Raw genomic sequence first — 24,874 nt, forward strand, 5'->3', positions numbered from 1 at the left:
CAGAATAGGGAAAAGCTAGGAAGAAAATTCAAGTTAAAACAAACAAACAAACAAACAAACAAACAAAATGGCCCTAGCCAGTTTGGATCAGTAGGTAGAGAGTCAGCCAGCACTTGAAGGGTCCCAGATTCATTTCTGGTCAAGGGAATGTACATTGGTTATAGGCTTAATCCCCAGCAGGGACACACACACACACACACACACACACACACACACACATACATTCTCTCTCTCTCCCCTCCCTCCCTCTCTCCCTCCCTCCCTCTCCCCCTCTCACTGTCTCAAAAATAAAAACAAAAACAAAAACAAAAACAGCCTCAGGTGAGGATTTAAAAAAATAAACAACAACAAAAACAAAGAAAGAGAGGCAAAAATAGATAGTATTCCAACATTTACACAAAAATCTAAATACACTATTACTTCATCATCTCACAGGCCTGAGTTCTCAAAAAATAGGTTACTGCTCTAAGCAATGTTAACTTTCAGAATATGAAAGGGAGTCTAAAAGATGACAGAACTGGAAATGGATAGTAACTTAAGAGATATGAGAAACTTTCTTTAGGAAATGAATTAACAGGAATTGACTACAAAATAGAGGGAATAAAAGAGGAAGAATATAATATTTGTAGTCATGACAGCAGGCATTCAAAGTCAATAGGAATTTGCCTTTAAAAATGAGAGTGAGAATGGTTAGAGCATGTGCAGAGAAGTAGAAAGATGTTGGCTAGGTCAGTTGGTATAATTACTGTATTAGTTCTCTCCCACTAGGCTCCTAAATTCCATGAAAACAGAGGCCCTATACCCTGTGACCCCAGAGCCAAGTTCACTACCTCCCTCATATCTATACTATTGTAATAAAGGGGAAATATACTAATTAGAGCAGGAGACTGCTTCAAGGAGACCCTCCAGACAAAGCCATAGTGGTGGAGCCAAGGCATAGGTGGTTAGGGGCGATCAGGCTTGCAAGAGAGAGCAGTTGGGGGCAATCAGTCTAGCAGGAGCGTGCAGTTGGGGAAATCAAGCATGCAAGCAGAGTGGTTACGGGCGATTATGCAGGCAGGCAGGTGAGCAGTTAGGAGCCAGTGGTCCCAGATTGTGAGAAGGATGTCCAACTGCCACTTTAAACCAGCCGTTGGACATCCCCCGAGGGGTCCCAGATCGGAGAGGGTGCAGGCCAGGCTGAGGGACCACCGCCTCCCCCGCCCCCCGCCATGCACAAATTTCGTGCACTGGGCCACTGGTCTATCTATATAAAAGCCTAAGTGACCATCTGACTATTCAACCAGTAACTATGATGTATAATGACCACCAGGGGGCAGATGCTCCAACTAGTAGCTATGTCTTGCACTGACCACCAAAGAACAGACACTCAACACAGGAGCTGCCCAACTGCAGTGACTTGACAGTTGCAGTTCTCAGGTGACACACCCAGAACCAGAGAGAAAGGAGCCTGATTCTGGGGTGTGTCACCCAAGAACCACCCTCTCACAATCCAGGACCCCATAGGAGATGTCAGAGAGCTGGTTTTGTCCCGATCCCTGCAGTCCAGACCAAGGAACTCCACTGGTGCATGAATCCATGCATCAGACCTCTAGTATACTCATAAATAGCTGTACAAATTTTGTGAACCTCAAGGATCCAGATAATACTTGAAAAAATTTCTTAAAATATGGAAAGGAGAAAATCAGGGACTAATTCTAACCTAGATGCAGGCTGCTGCTTCCCCCACTGCTATATGGTGAGTGCACCCAGTCACACCTTTGCCATCTAACTAAACAAGATTATCTCTGTACAACACATTCTATATTCTTAAAGTGTTTAAATTGTTTTCTTAAATAGCCAACGATTCCCAAATAATTCATCTTTCTCATTCTAATACCCTATAAAAACTAGTCCTAATAAAAATACTGAGATGAAAGGAATCTAAATCAATCTTTCCCCCTAGATTAGGGGTGTCAAACTCAATCAGAGAAGGGGCCAAAATCTAAAATCCAGCCTAAATCGTGGGCCGAATGGTTTACTGAACAGTCATAAACTGACAATGTCATAAACTGACAGCGGAGTGCAGTGATGACAGCGCGGTGTGGGCCACATTGCAAGGCCTGGCAGGCTGGATTTGGCCCGCGGGCCTTGTGTTTGACATATGTGCCCTAGATCATAACTAATCCTTGAAGTCCAAGATACATCACTTAAACATTTCAATTCACGGGTACCACCAAAAAAATATCTATCAGAATGTAGATAATTATTTGAATTTGAGCTTAACATGCATCATCATCCAACTGTCTCCTGCTTCTAGTATAAAAAACAATAACAACAAAACAGCAGCAGCAGCATTATAGTGCCCCTTTAGGAAGTTAGCATACCTTTAAAATGAATGTGTCTCTATTCCTTCTCCCAAATGATGTGTGTAAGGCCACATATTCTACCCAGAAACAACTGGGATGGCCAAACAATGACCAAGGTACTCGGGTATCATGATCACTGTCTAATACGTACTCGGGTATCATGATCATTGCCTAAACATGAAAATCTTTACTAATATAACACTGAGTTTTCTTATAGAAATTAACAAGGACAATGGGATAGATGAGAGTTGCCTGGCTAGAGTATTGTATGACACAAGGACAGATACATAGGATTATAGAAATTTTTATAAACATGGGTCACTACTGAGGAGCTAAGTATGATACATAAGCCATAAATAGAGCTTAGGATGACACTCTATGATATAATAATAATGCTTGCTAGACAGAAGATGTTAAGTACCAGTAATGAATGGGATTTTTAATATACACAAAATCAATGGTTATCAGAATCAGTCCTCAGAAATAAAGAAGTGCCAGTGTGTTCCTATTCACCAAGCGATAGAGGACAATCGATTTACTAGTGTGATTAGACTAGCCTAAGTGAATAGTTTTAAAAAATGAATCCAACAAAATATTGACATTTGCCTCACATAGCCTATGATTGCCACAGACTCTGAATATCTGAACTTATCCTACTTATTCTGAAACACCAGCAGTATGTGAAAGGTAAGAAATGCAGTTCTAACAGCCATTCAAATGCTGATCGTGGGATGAGGTAAATCAAAATGTGTGCAAATGGCTGTCAGAACAAGAATCCTTCCCTTAAGACACTCAACAGGACTGGACCCAGCCAAAATACCCTCAAAAGAATGAAAGAAAACAAATAGTACACCAACAAGCATTCCAACGAAAGACGAGCAGCACTGGAGTCCAATCATGTGTCTCCTGTGAAGCTAGGAAAGAGCTAATAGCACAAACTGAAAACAAGACATCACAAGTGAAAACAGAATGATCTCATTACTCTAACCCTTCAGACCTAGAGGCTATTGGCATCTGCAAACACATTACCAGAGAGATATTAGAAGTCCCTAAGAAACTATAAAATAAAAGCAATTCCTCCAAATAAAAGCCTTTAAAATCTCTAAGAGGCAACTGAAGTAGGGAATGCATTCTGAAAAAAACAGGACTTAGCTAAAACCTGCCTGCTAAAGAGGAATGTCTAGTTTATATTCTAATTTACATGAGAATATTTTAAAAAATAATAAAAATAGAAAAGAATGTTTGCTTTATCTGGTGGGTGGACAACACACAAACCAGTCTGTGCTGTAATCACTGTACATTCTGAGAAATGACACAGTCTGTAGGCCCTGCAATGACTCACATAAGAGATAACTTCAGTCTTCCGTAGCTCTCAGGGTTTGGAGGCCCAATGCCCACACTGCAGAATCGAAAGACAGGCTAGGCATTTTTATAGGAAGATTATTTTTGGCTGGTTTCCTAAATAAGACCTCTGGTCATGCTCATGTGGAGGGAATGGAAGGGACCTCCAATCAAGGCCTTATTCTTAACCTCCATTCAGGCCTAACTTTTTCTAGCCCATGCAGTAGCCAAAAAAACTGTATCCAAATAACCTAATAACCTTGGGATACTGCGAGAGTCTGTAAGCAAGGTTTAATAAATACAAACCACTAAGAAAAAAAAAGAGATGGATAAATGTGGCTCCACTAAAATGTAAAAAATTATTTACTAGAAAAACCCACATCATGAACAAGGTGACAGGCTAAAATGCAGACTCTTAGTAGCTGGTAAGTGAAATGGATGAAGAAATGGCAGAGCAGAATGAGAGGAACAGGTGCAGGTCCACAGTTGTAATCAGCTTGGTGAGGCCTACCCTGATCACATTACTCAAAGGAGGTATGAGATGTAATCATCTGGAAAAAGGCAGCGAGAACAACCAATGCAAAGGCCTTGAGTTAGGAGCATGCCTGGTGAGTTCAAGGACCAGCAAAGACACCACTGGGGCTACAGGGAGACAGCTGAAGAAGACAAACCACAGGTCTGGCTTAACATCTGAAAGACTACACTGGCCACTGCATGAGAATTGACATTGTAGCAAAGGAAGGGTGAGCAAAGGGAGACCAATTATGAGATTATGACAAATCTGGGAAGGAAATGAGGTAGCAGTGAGGGAAATAAGATATCAGAACCTGGACATATTTCGAACATAAACAGACAGAATGTACCATGTGAGAGAAAGGGAGGAGTCAATGTTCACTCCAAGTGTTTTTTCTGAGCAAATGGAAAGGGGGTGGGGGCTGGAAGGGATCAAATGAGATGGGACGACCACAGGCAGAGTAGACGAGAGAAAGTGGAGTAAGATCAGCAGTACAGAAACGGACATTCTAAACTTCCATGTGAAGATGTAGGGCAAGCATTGGATATGCAACAGTGTGGTGTAGAAGAAAGGCCCGAATTGGTGATATATCGTACATTTGGGAGTTGTTAGCTTATATGTGGTATTTTAAAAGCTAAGAGATTGACTAGGTCGGAGGAGGACTGAGCCCTGGGGCATGGTAACATTAAGAGGTAAAGAATAAGGTAAGAAATCTGCAAAAGGAGACTGAGAAAGAGCAACAGTGAGCTGAGTAGGATGAAATGACCAGAGTGTGTTATGTCCTAGAAGCCAAGGAAAGGAAGAGAATTCAGGAGGGAATGAATTACTGTGTCAAATGCAGCAGGGCAAATGAGATGAGTACTAAGATCTGCATGTTGGATTAAGCTAAGTGTGGACTGCCATTAACTTGACAAGAATAAATTCTGGTGGAGTAGCAGGGGCAAACGCCTAATTAGAATTAGAAGTAGGAATGAGAAGAGAAGAACTGGAGAAAGCAACTACATGCAACACTTTTGAAAGTTGTGCCACAAAGGAGTACGAAGGGATTATGGGGCAGCTGGCAAAGGAAACAGGTTGAAGAGAAGGTGCTTTTGTTTTTTATTTTAGATGGAGAAATAACAGGCAATGGTCCAGGAAAGAGAAAATAAGTAATAAAGTAGGGCAGAGAAGTGCTAAAGCAAGGACAGAACTGGCCTACATAGGAGAAGCAATCATTCATATTTAAGTGTGTGGATGCAGCTACTGTTAGTTGAGTAGATGTAGGAGTGAGTCACTGGAAGTTCTCTTCTGATTACTTCAATTTACTCAGTAAAGAAAGGAAGAGCTAGAAAAAAGAGAAACAATCCAATAAAAGAATATGAACTGGCATGTCACAAAGAACTTCAACTGGACATTGCATATGACAAAAAGGTGTAACTTCATTAATAATTAGGGAAATGTACATCGAGATACTACAGATATCCATTACATTGGCAAACATTTTTAAGGTGAGAATGTAAGATAATGGGAGTGCCCTTTAACCACTGATGAAATTACAAAATGATTCAACTACTGTGGCATCTTGCCATGGAGCTACTTGCATCATTTGTGAAAGTTAAGATGTGCACTCCTCGAATTAAGAAATTCTACTTACAGGTGGATTTATACCCCCAAAAGTCTCATGTGTGCAGACAAGTCTAACAGTGTTCATGTTAACACTGCTTACAGTAAAGTCACAGAGTAGAATACCACAGAGCAGTTAAGCTGAATTAGAGCAACACAACAAATAAACACATCTGAAAAAAAATAGAGAAAAACAAGTTGTAGAATGAAATAGTAAAAGCCCATTTAAATACAGTCACAGAGCTACATAAGCAGCAAGAAGATAACCATGTTGGAATATAGAATGAATGGTTATTGGTTACTGCAGTGCCATGGGCAGTGGAAGGAAGCCAAAAAAAGAGGGTGGGGGGGAGTTTGAGGATGAGTACCCAGGGGCTTTCAACTCTACCATTACTGTTTTATCTCTTTGAAAGAAGAGGATCTGAAGCAAATGTGGTATAACATCAAGGCTGAAAAGAAAATGTTTATCCTATTATTATAAACATTGGATAAACAAAAAATGTTTAGTGATAGAAAACCCCAAACTTTTGACAACTTTTTAAATTTTAAAATACCCCTCTGCAGCAGAATAACTAACTATATATTGATTTGAGAGGAAGGGAGAGGGAGAGAAAGCTAGAAACATTAATTATGAGAGAGAATAATTCATCTGCTGTCTCCTGCATGCCCCTACTGGGGATCAAGCCTGTAACCCAAGCAAGTGCCTTGACCAGGAATAGACCTTGACTCCTGGTTCATAGGTCAATATTCAACCACTGAACCACACCGGCCGGGTGTAACTGGCCATTCTTTTCCTCATAAAAAAACGCATGAGATTCTTTATTTCCTTTAAAAAAAAAAAAAAAAAAAAAGTTTGTTCACAGATGTATGCTTCCATGAGGCAGAAGGGAATAATTTATCTACAAACGTTCTCTCAAATAACCAGGGTCAAAAACAAGTCTGATTTTTGTTTTTAAAAGAGCTCGAACTGTAACATATTAAAGTAGTCGCACATAATTAATTTCTATGAAGACCTTAAAACTGACTGTTGAATTAAAGTAAGAGCAGACGTGATCAGATTAAATGGAGGAAATTTCAAACAGTAAATAATGGGCCAGTCCCTCTAGCCCTGCCATACATGCCATTTTAATAAACAAAGGCTGTGATTTCCGTTTGAATTATAGACTTAAAAATAGGAACATTACTACATGCCCTGAAATATTTACAATCAAGGACCTTTCGGTTCCCTTGGCAGCCAGGAGACAGTATCCACAAAAGGTAGGTGGATAACTTAGAAAGTTATTAGCAGCAGCTGGAAAAGGTTCAAAGTCATAACCACCTTGGCCAAATGTGAGACATCTAGCACCTCTATACTTAAAGGACCATACAACAAAGATTCATATATCCAAACATTTACCCAGGAATTGTTTATTTCTAAATTGGCTCTATTTCATTCTTCTAACAAATGAACCTCTTAAAGGTCAATAGGGTCTATTAAAAAACAAGGTCTGGGCCCACATCTGGGTGCCACGGGGCCACCATGCCGGGCTGTCTGTTGCGGGACCCGCAGCAGGGATGGCACCGTTATTTTGGATCGCGCTGAACATAAATCACAACTCCAGGACCCTCCGGTATATCCAGAGGAATGTAAAGACAAAGTCACCTCAGACGAAGAGGTCCTGGAAACATTGTGAAGCAGCAAATTACTTCAATCACCAGCTGGATGTCTTGACTGTGCCTCCAGAACCCATTCAATCAAAGCATCAAGACCTGCTGTCAGTTCAGCCTCCAAGGGTGAATGTGCTTGAACACAGACATCATCAGCAAAGTATCTTTAAACCAAGAGAAATGCTTTATAAGACACTGGGTTTCAGTGTTGTCCGAGCAGCCAGCTCATTGGTTTCTGCTGGAAAAGGTGTCTTCATTACTACCCTCGTAATGGCACAACTAGTACTTTGCCAGGATATTCTTAAACACTGATCAGCATAAGTTCAAAAAGTAACTAGCCAGTAACCCTTCCCATAAGAATTTGCATTGGAAACTCAGATTTCCACATATTTTTAATCCTAGTTTGAAAATTAACTGTTTGTAAAGTATCTTATGTTAGAAAGTATCCATGCATACTTGTAGGATACACGCACTCTTCTTTTAAGGAAATTTTTCTACTCAATGTTTAAATTTAGGAGAATATGGTTGGCCTGCTTTGATCAGACTTGTTACTTAAGAAAGCATTAAAGAATAAGTCAGTTTGGTTTAGATAATGTAAAACTGATAGGGGTTGAAATATGAAAGATAGAACTTAAACTCATAAATCACTAAATAGCCCTAGCTGATTTTGCTCAGTTGATAGAAGGGTCTCGGGTTCCATTCCAGTCAGGGCACATGCTGAGGTTGTGAGCTCTATCCCCCATAGGGGTCATGCAGGAGGCAGATGATCAATGATTCTCTCTCATCATTGATGTGTGTATGTGTGTGTCTCTCTCTCTCAAGTCAATAAAACTATATTAAAAATAAATAATCAAAACACTAAAAAAAAAAAAAAAAAAAAGAACAACAACAAGGTCTTGGGAATGTCACAAATTCATAGCAATTCAATATAATTCATACATATCTCCAGAGAGCAAAGAAGAAATGGTAATAAAAACTGAAATCAAATTAAATAAACATTAAAATGTGCTTATAAAATGACATGGGTGTGTCCAGCCAGTGTGGCTCAACAGAACCAGGAGGTCATAGCTGGATCCCAATCAGGGCACTTGCCCGAGTTGTGGGCTCAATCCCAGAGTGGAGCATGCAGGAGGAGAGATCAATGATTCTCTCTCATCATTGATGTGTCTATCTCTCTATTCTTCTCCTTGCCTCTCTAAATCAATAAAAATATATATTTTTTTAATTCCATGGGTCTGAGAATGGAAGGAGGTTGAACTTTCAACTCCATGATTATGCCAGATACCAGACCCCTGAAGTATGTATCATTGCTTTTATAAGACTCTCAAATTTCTAGATTTTCCTGACAAACCTATTTGATCTTGCTGATCCCATGTTTAAGGATCCAATAAAACATGTGAAAACACTGGAATTCAAGGTATAATAGTAATTGCTATTGTTAGGTAGGGTCCAAGCCGAAGGAGTTTTAGAAAAGGGCAGAAGGTCACTGTGACCTTCCTCCTACCTTCTCCCTTGCAATAGATCATATAATAACCCCCATGTGAGAGGTGTCCTCCCTGTACCTACAGAAAAGGACCCGCCTATTTCCAAAGATTAAGGGACACCATGAAGAATCCAAACCGAGAGGCCTTATTAAGTTTCCCCACGTTGACTCCACTCCCCTTATACTCTTCGACCTATCTTATTCCTACAGGACTGCCTACACTTTGTCGGACCTAGCATAAAACACTCAGGTCTGTTTCTTCCGGTCTCCATTTCCTAATGGAGGCTCCTCTGTCACATAAAACATATGTGAAATATATATGTATGTAAGGTTTTCAGACCCAGACAATAGGGACTCTAGGAGGCGAGGAAAGCTTTCCTCTCCTACCGCCCTCTCAAAGCAGGCTTAATCAGACAGCAAGCCTCCCTGAGCGATCCCCTTCCACAACATGGGGAGTGAGGCTTAAAGGTTCAGTGGCGGGCCTTGTGTCATGTAACAAGGAATGGCAGAGCAAGGATCTGATCGCAGCTATCCCAGAGCCTGAGGCTCCTGGCCGCTGAGCCGACTCTGCACTCACTTCCCTCTCTTCTCGCTGCCAGAAGGCACTCAGGCCCTGTCAGAGGTTGTCAGGTTTGAGTGTGCCTAAGGATCACCTGGGAGCTTGTAAACATGCAGCCTGCCAGGCTCTCACCAGTTATCCTGACTCAGGAGAGAGCTGGTGTGATTTCCACCGTTCCATACTTTTAACAAGTAGCAAGGAGAGCTGTGGGCCACCCCTTGAGAAATGCTGCTGAGCACCATTTCAGCACCTGGCCCCACTTAAACCAACAGAAATAAAAGGGAGTTCAAAGGTTTAAAAAGCCAGAAAGCAACAAGGAGGAGCTTCATCCATGACAAGATGGCTAAATAAATAACAAAAAAGTAAACAAGTAACAAGTAGGGAATCCAGGCTTATCTCTGCATATGTAGTGGGGGCGGGCAATAGTTCAAATCCTCCCTGAACTTCTGTTACAGAGAAGACAACTTGAAACATTCAAGAACAAGATTTCCAAATATTCCTTAGGTCCAACTGCAGGACAACGATGTAGAACCTGAGAATCAAGAGAGAAAATCAACCTGCCCATGCCAGGGCACGACAGAAGGCACATCCTCTCTGCCGCCCTCGGGCATCCAGTGCTCCAGGCCAGCGCTTTTCAACCTTTTTCATCTCATGGTGGGCACACATAAAACTAATTGCTAAAGTTCTGTGGCAACACCAAAAAATTTTCTTGCCAACCTGACAAAAATGTAAGTAAAAAGGAATTCTGAATCATCCACCCTGGGCAGATATTGTTGTGCTGGCTGCGGTCATTTTTTTATTTGCCAATCTAATGGGAAAGAGGTCAGTGTCCCTGACTAAGGAGTCAGGGAGAGCGTGTTTTAAGAATTTTCACACTGGTTGAAAATAGCTGCTCTAGACCTCCACTGGCCAGAAGAAAAGAAGAAGTGGCAAGTCCAAGAATCAGCCACCGTGCCAATGTCTCCTGGCACCCTGCCGGGAGGAGAAGCCTTTCACAGGCTCCAAAGAGGGAAAGGAGCAGAGCCGGTTTAGGCAGCCTTGTGTCCTTGAAGGGACTCGCGTGTCATCTGCTCTGCACAGCATATGATTCTGTTCCACAGGAACTAGCACATTCCAAAATTAAAGTACCATTTTCAAGGCCGTCCGTCGTGTAAAGGGGGGAAATCTGTCTCTGGAGACTGCTCTTCTACTCAGTTACATTAGCCAACCAAGAGCATTTCCAGAAGTACTTGCTGTTTATTGCTCAGATGCAGTAAGGATCAGGGAGAAAAAGGAGGCCAAATACAGGTCTTCCCCCCCAAACCCAAGACCCTGTCAAAAGTTAAAAGATTCCAAGACTAAATACTTTAAAGGCTCTAAGGGCTCCAAAAGCATTATCCAAGCAGGCAAAGACAGAGTGAAATAAAACAGCAGCACTATCCCTCACAGATCTCAAGGCCAAACTAAGAGAAGGCTCCCAAGCATTCTATTGATCATTGCTACTGATCAATGGAATGGAAACCTGGGCTCTAAACAATGATCCTGGCTGCTGGCTTGTCTCAGTTTCCTCCTAAGAATCAGCAATCTAACAATTACCTGGCTTAATATAATTTATATGCAAAACTACCCACTTACCTCACACAAGATGTACTACAGCACTAATCACTTTCTGCCTTGTATTACCGTAATTTAATTACTTTATATAGCTCTTATCTTTATCTAAATAGTCTTCACTTTGCATTTAATGTCAGTCACTGGTAATAACACAGCTCAAATTCCACTCTTTATCTAAGACTTTCCTTTTTTTTCTAGTTTGCTAACGTTGGTCATCATCATGAATGAATACTAAATTCTAGCAAACATATTTTTGACATCTTTGAGATCGTGTGGTTTCAGAGAAGGGAGAGGGAGAGAGGCAAAAACATCAATGATGAGAGAGAATCCTGCATGCTCCCTACTGGGGATTGAGCCCACAAACTGGGTATGTGCCCTGACTAAGAATCAAACTGTGACCTCCTGGTTCATAGGTCCATGCTCAACCACTGAGGCACACTGACCGGGCTGAGATCATGTGCTTTTTATCTTTAGTCTGTTAAGGTTGCAAATTCCATTTATTGATACTTAAATGTCAAACCAGGTTTGCTTTCTTGAAATAAATTTAATTTCATAGTTACATTTTTTAAACCTGGCATTATATATGGCTTTGCTATAAAAACCAGGAAAAATTATTTCAAAACATTGTAAAAATCAGAAAAGGACTAAATATACTGGTACAGATTAAGGCAACTCTAAGTTCACATTTCAGTAACATTTTAGGTAATATAAATGCCATGAGAAAACCAACTACACTGTGAGTGTTACTAAGAAGCAAAGCTACTTATCTGAGTTAAGTTTTACAACATCTAACTTGGATATTAACAAGAGCTAAAATGTCAAGAGATGGAGGACATAAGCCAAAGCTACAGCACTAATCACTTTCTGCCTTGTATTACCAAGTAATTTAATTACTTTATATAGCGCTTATCTTTATCTTCCCTACCAGACCACAAGAGAGAAGGTCTGAGAAAAAAGGATCTTTATAATACCTAGAAAGCACCTAGCATAGTGCCATACTCCTTTAGAATAAAATGAGGAACACAAAAAGGCCTATATAAAAGATTTTTAAAACCCAAACTACACTTATTGTGATTTTGGAAATATGTGGAACTGGTGAGTAAATATAAAAGTAAATCAAAACAAAGGTAGGGGGAGGGAATATGACTGTAGGTCCATACCACTATTAGCAAAATAATCTAATGAATGCCACTTGTTTAACAGTAGTTGAATTTGAACTATTTTCAATGTGTCAACCTTCCTGCTATTGTCAGATATCATTCTATACTACACAAAGATACGTATTATTACTGAAAAATGATTTAAAAGATTCTGGACTAGGCACCTCACGGTACAAGTATAACATCTAGGCTATGTAAGTAGTGACGCAAAAACAGTACTCTTGGTAGTTTCACTGTGTAGTGTTAGGAAAAACCCAAATTTACAAAATCCAATTAACCATTGTGCTCTCTTCTGACCTAAGACTTTAAAGCAAATTCTGCTCTCTCTACTGCTCTGTCTACTAATAAATAAAATAATAAATTCCATTACTTATGATCTTTGAAAAAACACACCCTCAATCTATCGTTAACTAATAGTTACCAGGGATTCTTACAGAGCGCGTATAACACCATTCAGAGTTTAAGCTGAACCAATCACTCTAAAAAATATCAAATGCGACAGTTCCACACTAAAATAAATGATGGTGTAAAGCTACAAGAAAAAGGCGGATAATTTCCTAATGTGCAATCAAAAGTACCAACCTCTCCTAAAACACTGATGAAATTGAGAGTGAACTAAGCCTGAGAAAGGACATTTGATATTGTTTGTGGTTAAGATGGACGCACGGGAGAAAAGTGTGGTGAACGACCGCAGAGCCCTTCCTTCGTTCGAAAAGGCTCATCTCAAACAGCACTAACCGGGGGGAAGTGTTGCTGGCCAGACCAGCGGTGGCCAACCTTTCAGACCTCTGGACCACCAGGGGTCCGTGGACTAGAGCACTCTTTCACATGCTATTCCAATGAGGAAATGGAGCCAAGAAGAAATAAAAAAAAAAAAATAATCAGTGTCTATCTATTGTAGCTTCTTTCTACCCAGCTAATAATTCTGAGGATCAACTGCAAACATGAACCAATGTTAACATGGAAAGAACTAAAAAAAAAAAAAAAAAAAAAAAAAAAAATCTCCAAATAAGAAAGGAGAGTTTTAATGTGGAAAGGGAAAAGGAGCGGGGAGACGTACCCTTCAAGGACAAAGCAGGCCTGGAGGTGTGCGAGGAAAGAGAACCAGCAGGGACCAGTATATCACAACTGGCTCTGCCCTTCACAGCTTCTTTCCTCTGCACTGGAAGCTCGTAATTAACCAGTTGGCCCCGAATCATGTTTTCTAGTAATGGAGAAATTTTCTCCCACATTTCTTACCCTTCATCCCCAGGCTAAAAATGGAGAGCCACTGCCCTCAGAAGAGGCAAGCCCGTTACTTAAAGTGCAGGCTTCAAGCCAGATGAAACCCGTCCAGCAGGGTGACGTGCCACAAGCCCTCCCGCGGTTCTAGAAGAGGAGGAAGGCACAGGAGGAAAAGAAAATAAATCTCTTACAATAGGAAACCAATTTTCTCTGCAACACACAGCGGGATCAGGGGAGCCCATTCAGGAGATAATATCATTTTGTTAAAGAAATGCTTCTTTGTAGATACCTTCCCTTCTTTACCATATTAAAAATATAATTATTATTATTATTAAAGTTTCTTCCTGGAACAACACAAAAGGGAAAATGATGCTGGATATGACATCATTATTTTAGCTGGTACCAGTGGAACCTGCAATTCAGCCAGATTCCCAGTCAAATTTGTGCAATAAATGGTGGTGCATTTCCAAAAATGAGACTGAATTATGTAAGCGCGCGGCAGAGAGGTCTCCCGTTAGACACCCAGTTTCTGCCTTGCCAGCTGCATCACTCCCCGGTCTGAATCAGGCTGCCAGGTCTAGTGTCACATATTTTATCCGCCAATTCAAAGTACTCTCAGCTTGGGTTTAAAATTTCTGTAAAATGAGGCGTGTACCTTTTCGGGACAGATATCATTCTAACCCTACAGAGCAAAGATGACTCTCTTTTACTGTGTAGTCTACTCTGCCATCAATCAGAAAACGGAAGCATTTATCACCCACCGCTACAATGGAGAAATATGGGCAACTTAAGTTATCAGAACTATGAACAGCTCAGACATTCAGACACAGCACCCAGCTGCCAAGGCAATTTCGTCACATATACACGGTATGCCTTGTCCTGCTGCAGAAAGCCTGAAGCCAGACCTGCTGGAGGCTGCTTCTCGGAAAGAGACCGTCCCTTCACCCAACCTGAAATAAACATACGCAGAATGCATTGGAGTTATTTTTGTGCCGGTTGTTTGCACCTGGTGAATAAGCAGGCAAATAACCAGATCCCCAGGCCAGGTGAGAGTGGAGGAGAGGAGGGCATGAGTAGAGAACGTCTCACTCGGCAACAGTGGTTGTCATCCACATCTGTTGGTGACCGTGGGGAGTGACAAGAGACTAGATGGTGTCTAGGTCTGTGAGAGTGCAGCTTGGCTCCTGCATTACATTATGTCACTCTGAATTCCCTTGTTCTTCCAGCCATGAAAGAAACTGGTGCCAATTTAACAACATTTTTATGTCAATCACATCACCATCTCATTGAGACAACCACACACTTATCTTTCCTATTTGCTGGCTTCCAACTAACACAAAGGGTTGGCTCTACTCCTGATTTCTACAACACTTCATTAAAACGCAAAATAAATGTCACTACCATTTGAGTGCCTACTATGTGCCTTTCACACATCTTATTTCTAATTCCCACCATAACCACGGAAGCTGAAATTATTAGCTTCACTCAACTAAGAAGTTAGGTGCCCAATGAAAAAAAACATGCACAAGATAACACATGCCAGAGCAAAAAATAATAATAATAATAATAAAATAAAAATCCCAAAAAGGATCTGTCTGGCCCTATAGCCCATGCTAGTTTCTATCATCTGCCTCAATACCATTAAGGTAGCAAGAAGTGACAGAATGTCCACTGGCTTTCCACTCACATCTGGTTCCACACTCAGTCCCTTACAAACCGGAAAAGGTCAATTAATTTCAATATGTAATGCATGCCCACCAATCCTGGGAAACTCACCAAGATGAACTAAGTTGGATTCTGTATTCGTGCCAGTTACGAAACTACTGTCACTCAGTTTCAGACCTAACCTTTTTTAAATTCCAGTTTGTAATGCTGGGGTGGGAAAACTGCCAACTTTGTTTCTGCTTTGCCAGCTGGTTCCCTGTTAGGCTCTGCCAATAGAGGATGTTAGAGGGAGAATGGACAGGAAGAAGAGACAAATGCTTTCCCATTCCGTCAGCTTCTTCAGAACTATACTGCTTCCTCTCCAGTATTGGCAACTGATTCCAGCTTGCAGTTTTCCCAACAGTCCCAAAAAAGTCTCATCACACCGCCTCAGATTCACCAGAACCGATCACCTGGCAGCCCCTCCTGTGAGGTCTGGGTCCCAGCTACAAAAATTACTCCTCCAAGCTTAGAGACACACACATCAGCTCAAAGGGAGTCTCAGCCCTACTTCCAAAGGTCCATCCTCCCCTGTAGTCCCTCACTGAGGTAGATGATGGTCAAAACCTCCATGTGACCATCAAGGTTCTCTTTTGGGTTGTTTACTATTCCCATACCTGATTAGTAATTCCTTATATTAAGTTGTCTCTTAAAATAGCAGGTGTGGTTTCTTTCTCCTTATTCTTAGTGAGAATACAGAGGCCAAAGCACCCTGTCTATGTAACTGGACAGATAAACTTTCAACTATCAGATAGTCCAACACTCTTGGTAACCAACACTCCCTTCAGAGAATGCTGCCCATTAATGTTCCAGAGTACCCCAACCCAGCCTGTTCCCATACAGCAGGACCACCTACAACGTAAAAGTGAGCACAAAAGACCCAAGAAAAACGGAAAGAGTGCACATGAAGAATTTCCACAGGTAAAATAGAGGATGACTAGAAAATCTTAACAACTTGTAACACATACATTACACTAGAGTAAACAAATGACTTATATTTCAAGCCAATATAAGTCTACTCCATGAATCCACAACATCTAAAGTTAAACAATAAGAGGACAATGTACCCTCCAGGTCTTTTCTACCTGATACATTGTTTAACTCTCTTATGAGGCATGACTTACTTTGTGATCTTTTTTTAAAAAAAATATATTTTATTGATTTTTCACAGAGAGGAAGGAAGAGGGATAGAGAGCTAGAAACATCGATGAGAGAGAAACATCGACCAGCTGCATCCTGCACATCCCCCACTGGGGATGTGCCCGCAACCAATATACATGCCCCCGACCGGAATCGAACCCGGGACCCTTCAGTCCGCAGACCGACGCTCTATCTACTGAGCCAAACCGGCTTCGGCTTATTTTGTGATCTTAAAGCCCAACCATTAAAAAGGCTACATTAATGGTTTCCCAAATTATGATCATGGAAAAGATGTAAAAGTAAAAACCTAATATGTGTCAAGGTGGTTACTATATTGTATAAAGAGAAGATTAGTAGGAATGGCCAGGAATATCACAGGAGAAATTCAACTAAAATGGTGGCATAGGTGAACACCTGTACTTGCTGCCTCTCACAATCACATCAAAATTACAACTAAAATACAGAAAAACTATCATCCAGAACCATGGGAAAGTTGGCTGAGTGGAAGTACTACAACTAAAGAAATAAAGAAGAAAGCGCATTGCGACTGGTAAGAGGTATGGAGGTGCAGAGGCATGGAATGGGCTGACACCTGGGTGTGCTGCTTTTTTAATTGGGAGGAAGATTCAAGCTCCCACTTGCTCTGAGCTCCAGTGCTGGGCGAGACTTTGGGGAACCCAGATACATACAGGGAGAAAATAGACTGCCTGGCATTGGGGAAGGAATGCGGGGGCAGCTTTCTTACAGATGGAGGTGCTCGAAACAATCACTGTTCCTGGGACCTCCCTGGTTTAGGGCTGATTGGCAGCCATTGCTGTTTGCTCTGTCCTAGAGATTCCCTGAGACCCCGCCCCATCCAATTTACAACCTCACCCAAGCTGTGTACAGTGGCTTTTGCATATTAATGACTGGTCCTTTCTCAGCCTAAAACCTGTCAAACTACAGTTGAGTCAGGGAGCAAAGCTATCAAAAGAAGGCAAACTCCAATACTGCAGCAGTCTGCCTTGCTTCAAAGCTGGGTCTCATCTGGGCACTTCCAAACCCCATACAAAGAGGAGGAATCTGCAGATCTCTCTGTAGCTCCTGCTGGGTGGCCTCAGGCAGTAGCCGACTTTGCATCTCCTTGGAGATCCAAGAGCCAGTGTACCCAGTGGTCAGTGTGAGACCATACCAGATTACAACTTTTCACATCCATAACTGACACACTCAAGGGGCAGACTCAGGGAGCACAAAGTCTTGCTCCGTAAGGGTGTCTCATGCACAGCAGCTCTTCCATTGTAGACACAGTTGGTCCTCACAGCCACTTGGCCTAGAAGTCAATTCCTCCCAGTGATACCAACAGCAATCAAGGCTCAACTACAAGACTGTGCACACAGCCCACAAATGGATGCATCAGAGTGTCCACCTCAGGTGATTGGGGGGGCTGAGCCACTGGGCCCTATAGGACACATACTACATAAGGCCACTCTCAATTCAAGTAGACTTAACAGCTACCTAATACAAAGAAACAAACACAGGGAAGCAACCAAAATGTGGAGACAAAGAAACATGTCAAATTTTTTTTTTTTTTTTTTAATGGAAGAAAGCAAACTACAGGATATAGAGCTCAAAACCAGAGTTATAAGGTTACTCAAGAATATTCTAGAAACCTCCAAAGAACTTAGTGAGACCTTCAAGGATCTTAGTGAGAATACAAAAAAAAAGAAAAAAGAAAAAAGGAAAAGGACCAGTCAGAAATTAAGCATACATTGACTTAAATAAAGAATAATATACAGAGATTCAACAGTGGAGGATCCCAAGAATCAAGTCAAAGTTTTGAAGTACGAGGAAGCAAAAAACACCCAACCAGAAGAACAAAAATAAAAAAGAATCCAAAAGTATGAAGATACATAGTGTAAGGAGCCTCTGGGACAACTTTAAGCATACCAACATCCAAATTATGGGGGTGCCATAAGAAGAGAGAGAGCAAGATATTGAAAACTTATTTGAAGAAATAATGACTGAAAACTTCCCCTACCTGGTGAAAGAAATAGATTTACAAGTCCAGGAAGCACAGAGAACCCCAAACAAAAGGAATCCAAGGAGGACCACACCAAGATACATCATAATTAAAATGCCAATGGCAAAAGACAAAGAGAGAATCTTAAAAGCAGCAAAAGAAAAACAGTTACTCACAAGGGGCTACCCATACGACTGTCAGCTGATTTCTCAACAGAAACTATGAAGACCAGAAGGGAGTGGCAAGAAATATTCAAAGTGACAAATAGCAAGAACCTACAACCAAAATTACTCTATCCAATTCTAAGCTATCATTTAGAATTAAAGGTCAGATAAAGAGTTTCACAGATAAGAAAAAGCTAAAGGAGTTCAACACCACCAAACTAGTATTATATGAAATGCTGAAGGGTATTCTTTAAGAAAAGGAAGAAGAAAAAAGTGAAGATAAAAAATTATGAACAACAAAGTGACAACAAATACATATCTATCAACAAGTGAATCTAAAAATCAAATGGATTAAAAAATCTGATGAACAGAATAAACTGGTGAATGTAACAGAATCAGGAGCATGGAAATGGAGCAGACTGACAATTCTCAGTGGAAAGGGAGTGTGTGTGTATGTGTGTGTGTTGCGGGGGAAGGGGAGGGGAGATGGGACAAAGATCTTATATGATGTATGCAGTACCTATGGACACAAACAGTGGGGTGACAGAGGGATGGGAACCAGGTGGAGGGAAGCTATGGAAGGAAAAAAGAGGGACATCTTTGTAATAATTTGAACAATAACTTTTTAAAAAATCAATGAGAGGGGTTGGAGGGGGAGAGAATATCACAGGAGTCTTAGAATATCAACAAAATACCATTTTTCTCCCACAGCAAGATAAAAAAATTCAAAAACTTACACCAGATTTGCCACCACATATTTTATCATGCAATGTCACTAAATGAAGCCTGGAAACTTCGTAAAAAAAAAAAATCTGATGGAGCTCAATGATTGCCTGGAACTTAGGGGAAGGAGAAAAAGGAACTGTTTAATGGATAGAGAGCTTCATTTATATGCAAGATGAAAAAAGTTCTGGTACTCTGTCCCACAACAATGTGAACATTCTCAATACAAAAAGATAGTTAAGACTGTACATTTTTAATGTTACCACAAAGGGGTGGGGAGGTAATTCAAGATAATATCCTGATTTCTTTCATCTGGGAGAGGAACAAGCATGCTATCAAATTCAAAATGCATGTTAACATGAGAATTTCCAAATGTGAATCCTAATCTTTGGTTGACTATAAAAAGAGATTAGTCAGTCAGTTAGTTATAAATATAACCAAATATGCTAGCTCAGTTCTGGTCCCAACAACTATGTTCCAAGCTGTTCCCTTCCTCAACAAGTCCCAGGACTGAACACTCTACTCTTCTTTTTACATTATTCCCATGCCTAGATGTGACTGCTACCTCAGTGCTCGACATTTTGCTTATTAAAATGCCATGGCCAAATGCCACAAACCCCTGAAAAACCTGTTTATAACTAACTGACTGGCTAATCTCTTTTTTAGATTTAAAATTGATGTTTGGAGATTGAGAAGGAAGTGAGACAGAGAGAAACACTGATGTGAGAGCAGAACACTGATCGGCTGCCACCTGCATGCACCTTACAGGGGCTGTAACCCACAACCCGGGCATGTGCCCTGACTGGGAATTGAACCAGCAACCTTTCCGTGCATGGGACTATGCCCAACCAACTAAGCAACAGTGGCCAGGGCTCAGTGTATTTAGGTCCTGGGCAACACTAGTAGAAAATAGTAGGGGCAACCCAGCTAGGTTGGAGCATCATCCTGTACTCCAAAAGCTTGAGGGTTCAATTCCTGGCCAGAGCACATGTATGGGTTGCCAGTTTGATCCCATATTGGGTGTGTACAGGAGGCAGCCAATCAATGTTTCTTTTGCACATTGATGATTCATTCCCTCTTTCCGTCATTACCTTCCTTCTCTCCCTCACTCCTTCCTTCCCCTCTTTCCAAAATTAGTAAAAATACCCTCAAGTGAGGTTTTAAAAAAGAAAGAAAAAAAAATGGCAGGGGTAAAACTTGAACTCTAATTTAACTGATTCCAAAATCATGGCCACTGAATTCTTTTTTTCAAATTCCCAAGGCTGAACATTTATTTGTCAGCCCTTTATTTATTTACTTATTTCATTTTTTGTTGTTTGTATGACCTTGAATTCAATGGGGGTTGGGGCCATCCCCAGTAATTAAACATTAATATTTCTGCAGTGAAATATATACATAGTCATACAAAGTGGGATAAATGAGTAAAATTAACCTATCTGTTGGATCAAGTTTTGCTACCAACTTAATTTTAATGGCAAGCATTTAAGAAAGTAAGAAAATAAAATCAACTTTTGGTTTTCAGCACTTTTTGGATTTCAAAAATCTAGAAATGGAATCATGGGGCCTATACTTGAATATAGGGCCTTAGCCTTCTATCATAATGCAATTTTAAAAATTCAATACTCAACTTTTCTATGCCTCATTTTCCTCTATAAAACAAAGTAGTGTATGCAAACATCTTTAAAATTAGGTAATAAAATGTTTGAGTTGATACCTCCTTTGTTCAGTATTTTATTATTGAGATAACTAATTGCTGAGAATAATCCTCTGGGTTGGCACCAGTAAGAAATATGCCGGAATTCTATTTACCAGGTGCCCATGACCTACAGGAGTAGAGTTCCTATGGGAAAAGCAACCCCTTGGGGAGATGTGCACAAGGTGACCTTCTCACCCAGAACCTCGGTGCAGCCTCACCACCAGATGACAAGAAGGCCAGGTGACTCCTAACAAATGTTGCTGAATGCAAGGAAACCATCCAGGGCAGTGCTGATGACAAGCCAGAGCATCTTGCCACTTAACTAACAGACTGTCCACCTAATAAATCTTACAGATTTGAACACCACCCAAAACCAGGAGGCTACAGTGTGGGGGAGACAAAAATTCAGAACTACTCCACATCTTCGCCTCCATATTTCCAAAAAATAAGGGATAGCTCATACAGGTTTGTTTGTTTGTTTGTTTGTTTGTTTGTTTTTATCAATACTAGTCTGAAATTTTTATAAAAAGCTATAAGTAAAAATAAACAAAAAACACCTAATATTTCCTTCTGAGCAGTTTAATTGTAACATATGGTCACTTACACTACTAAGGAAATTCCTGTTTTTACCTTTATTGATCTAATTGAATCAAGGACAAGTGTACAGCAAAGGATGGAAGGGTCAGCGAACCTAATGAAATGGGGAAACAAGAGAAAAACATTCTGGCTAAGCAAACAGATCAGCTTCATAAAGAAAACACACACACACACACACACACACACACACACACACAAAAGGGGCCATGTGTTAAACTGACAAGCTCAGGGAAGGCCTGCATGGCGGTCTTGCAAACTCTCAGACCTAAAATAACCACATAGGATGGTCTGAAATTAAGCTTTGGCTAAAAGCAGTTATGGTGGGTAGTTTCATCCTAGGCGGTATCTTCACCATGGCCCTGTAACAAGGCATTGGAGAAGAACAATCTGCACACGTGTTTTTTTTGTTTGTTTTTTGGTTTTGGTTTTTTTTTTTTTACTTCAGCACACATTATTTCTTTAAAAGCAGAAACTATCTTTTGCAGGATGGGGTGCTGCCTACCACATCTAAACGGCAAATGCTTAGGTTATAATTAAGTATGAAAACATACCATTATGTAGGATGTTCACTACCATAGTAAGAAATGGAAAATAACCTTAATTTAGCTGTAAAAAAAAAAAATCAGTTATTTGTCTCACGCTAGTTATGAACTAAGGTTTAATCAGACAGGGATGGGCTCAGGTTTACACATGTATAATTTATGGATTTTTAAAAAGGGCCTGCCAATCGATTTGTGTGTAACTAAGGGTTATGTGTAAGCTTCTTAACTGAATTAATACACGGACAATTGATTGTACCATAAATCTACCTTTAACAGTGAAGCACCTCGGAGTGTTTCTTGGCAGCATTGCACTAGCCTGGCGCACAGAACGCAGTTGAGAGCTCGAGAAAGAAACAAAGGGATGGACTGCGGGGGTGGCCTGACCCAGCCAGAAGTCTTCTGGGTTAAACTACATTTAAAAAACACTATCATGTGCCAGTTGCTGGAGAAAACTGCCCCTGCTCTCAAGACAAGGAGAAGCTTGATATACAGAGCAAGAAATTACAGTGTTACATATATACAAGGTGCTATAAGCAGAGCAGAGAGATGAAGTGCCTAAAATCTTAAAAAGGTCAGACAGGTCAGATATGCTTCATGAGGAGATGATATTTTAGCGAGCTAAGTAAGTCTTGCTTGAAGGATGACCAATTGCTACAAAGATGGATGGCTCATTTTCTTAGGGGCAGAAATAGAATATTGGGGACTAGCTAGTTGTTATAAGAAATAAGAATTATTAATCATGCTCTGTTAACCATGATGGTTTTGTTCTGATTAAAGAAAGCACATTCTAACCTGGCTGGGAGTTGCACACCCCCAGGACCTGGGAGCTGGGAGTCAACCTTGTAATGCAGTCCATCCCCATCCAAGAACTGCCTACTATCATGGAAAGATTAACAACCTTGTTGGCCAAATAATGGAGTTCACCCCCCACCCCCCCACCTTGCCTACTTCCCCATGTCTGTGATTCTTGCTTCTCCATGTAATCTTTGTCTTACCCTATATAAGCAGCTGGCTTATTGGGTGGGATAGGGGGATGGAGGGTAGATCCGAGAGCAGATTTTGGCAGTATTGAAATAAACACTCATGTTATATGATTCAACCATGTCTTTACTTAATCTGCTCAAATAGTATCTGTTACTCAAACAGTAACAGTTACAATTTGGGCAAGAATTAGCTGAAACCCTAAGGGAAAGGAAAAAGAAAAAGAGGTAGGGGAATAAGGACACCAATGATCCAGTTTTAAGAAGGCATGACAACAGAGCCAACACATTCAAGCAGCCACAATAAGGACTGAAATGTGCCCAGTGGAGGTGGCAAAAACTTCAGCAAGAGCCATTCTGAACAGTTTTTAATGGGCTGAATGAACAGTTAATAAAACCTAGATGATGATGTACATTAATCTTCCAAGAAAGAGTGTTAGGTAAAAGAAGTATTGAAGTCAATAGATTTTGTTCTTACTAGTAAAGCAAGTAAGTAAGTAAAAATCGTTGCTATTGAATGGTTTGATAAATTAAAGGTTGGGGAATGGACAGAAAGGTGACAATTTTTGTCATATTAATATAAAAAGATTTAATTATGAGTGATTCATAAATATTCTACTTCCTTACCTGCTAATTACAAACTGTGTTATGTGAGAACTATGTATTTATCTCTAACAGGAACTTAAGCTTATTCATCTCTGTAGCCCCCAGCACTTCGTATTGAATCTGACATATGTGCACAGTCAATTAATGTTTGTTAAATAAAATTACTTAATCTCTCTGGGCTTCCATTTCTTCCTCGGTTAACAAAACAAAATAAGAAAGAAAGAAAAATGGCTGTTCCTTCTAGCTCTAAATGCCCACCAGTCTGACTGTAAGTATTACATAAAATGGGTCAGTTCCCTAATATTCCTTAAAAATGTGCCATGTGTCACATTCAAGCAAGGACATTGAGAACATGAAAGCTGCACACATTCATCCAATAATGAGACTGTATGATGTTCTTGAGATCATTCTTTGAGGGGGAAATATCTTCATTAACTTACAGAAGGAAACAGAAGCTAGATCTCTTGAGAAAATGTTTTGATGCATGTAATTCTTCTGCCCTCCCTTTCCCCAAAGTAACTATCACTCTACACAGAGATGGGTACTACTTGGAAATCTAAAAAATGTCAAAGAAACCTTTAAAGTTCATTTTTAAGAATTCAAACATAATAAATCCTCAATTGTGTAAATGTCTTATGTCTTCTAGGCCTAAGCTGTTTAAGTTTTAATCCAAATTGGGAACTAGGGATGCAGGAAGAACAGAGAGAAAAGAAACAAAGAGCCAAATATCAGAAATAGACTTTAAAACATCAACATTAATCAACAGTTTCTCCAACTATTCAAATGAAAAACAATTTCCATTAACAAGAAAGCCACATACCCATAAAAGTCAGAAGGTGACTGTCCAATATCACCATGAAAAAAAGAAAAGAAAAAAAAAAGCCAGAAGGAAAGAACAGACTCTAATGAGGCACTGACATGAAACTGTGCCCCACCTCACTCTCCCCACAACCCCCCACCCATTACCCTAGTACCTCCACAGGCCCCTTAAATCTTCACAGCCTTTTCTAGACCTTCTAGTCAACCTGCAAAATCAAAATTTAAAAATAAAATAATAGGTCCCATCCTTATGCATCTTGAGCAGATGAGGCATATAATTTAATCTATCTTAATCAACACGGTGTATTTAAATAGCAAGTTTTAGCAGTGAACTTTTTTTTTTTTTTGGGGGGGGGGGGGGGCTGGGATAACTTTCAAAGAACATAAATTTAATCCCCAAATGATGATGTGTTCACACTTGGTAAATTACATC

General features: G+C 40.4%; 1 protein-coding gene across 1 annotated transcript in view; it reads right to left on the minus strand.

Annotated features, from left to right (window-relative positions):
* Window positions 1–24,874, minus strand: part of SND1 (staphylococcal nuclease and tudor domain containing 1) — a 442,357-nt gene that overhangs the window by 282,834 nt on the left and 134,649 nt on the right. The window lies entirely within an intron of this gene.

This window comes from Pipistrellus hanaki (genome assembly GCF_964339955.1).
Source record: "Pipistrellus hanaki genome assembly, chromosome: 10".
Taxonomy (NCBI): Eukaryota; Metazoa; Chordata; class Mammalia; order Chiroptera; family Vespertilionidae; genus Pipistrellus; species Pipistrellus hanaki.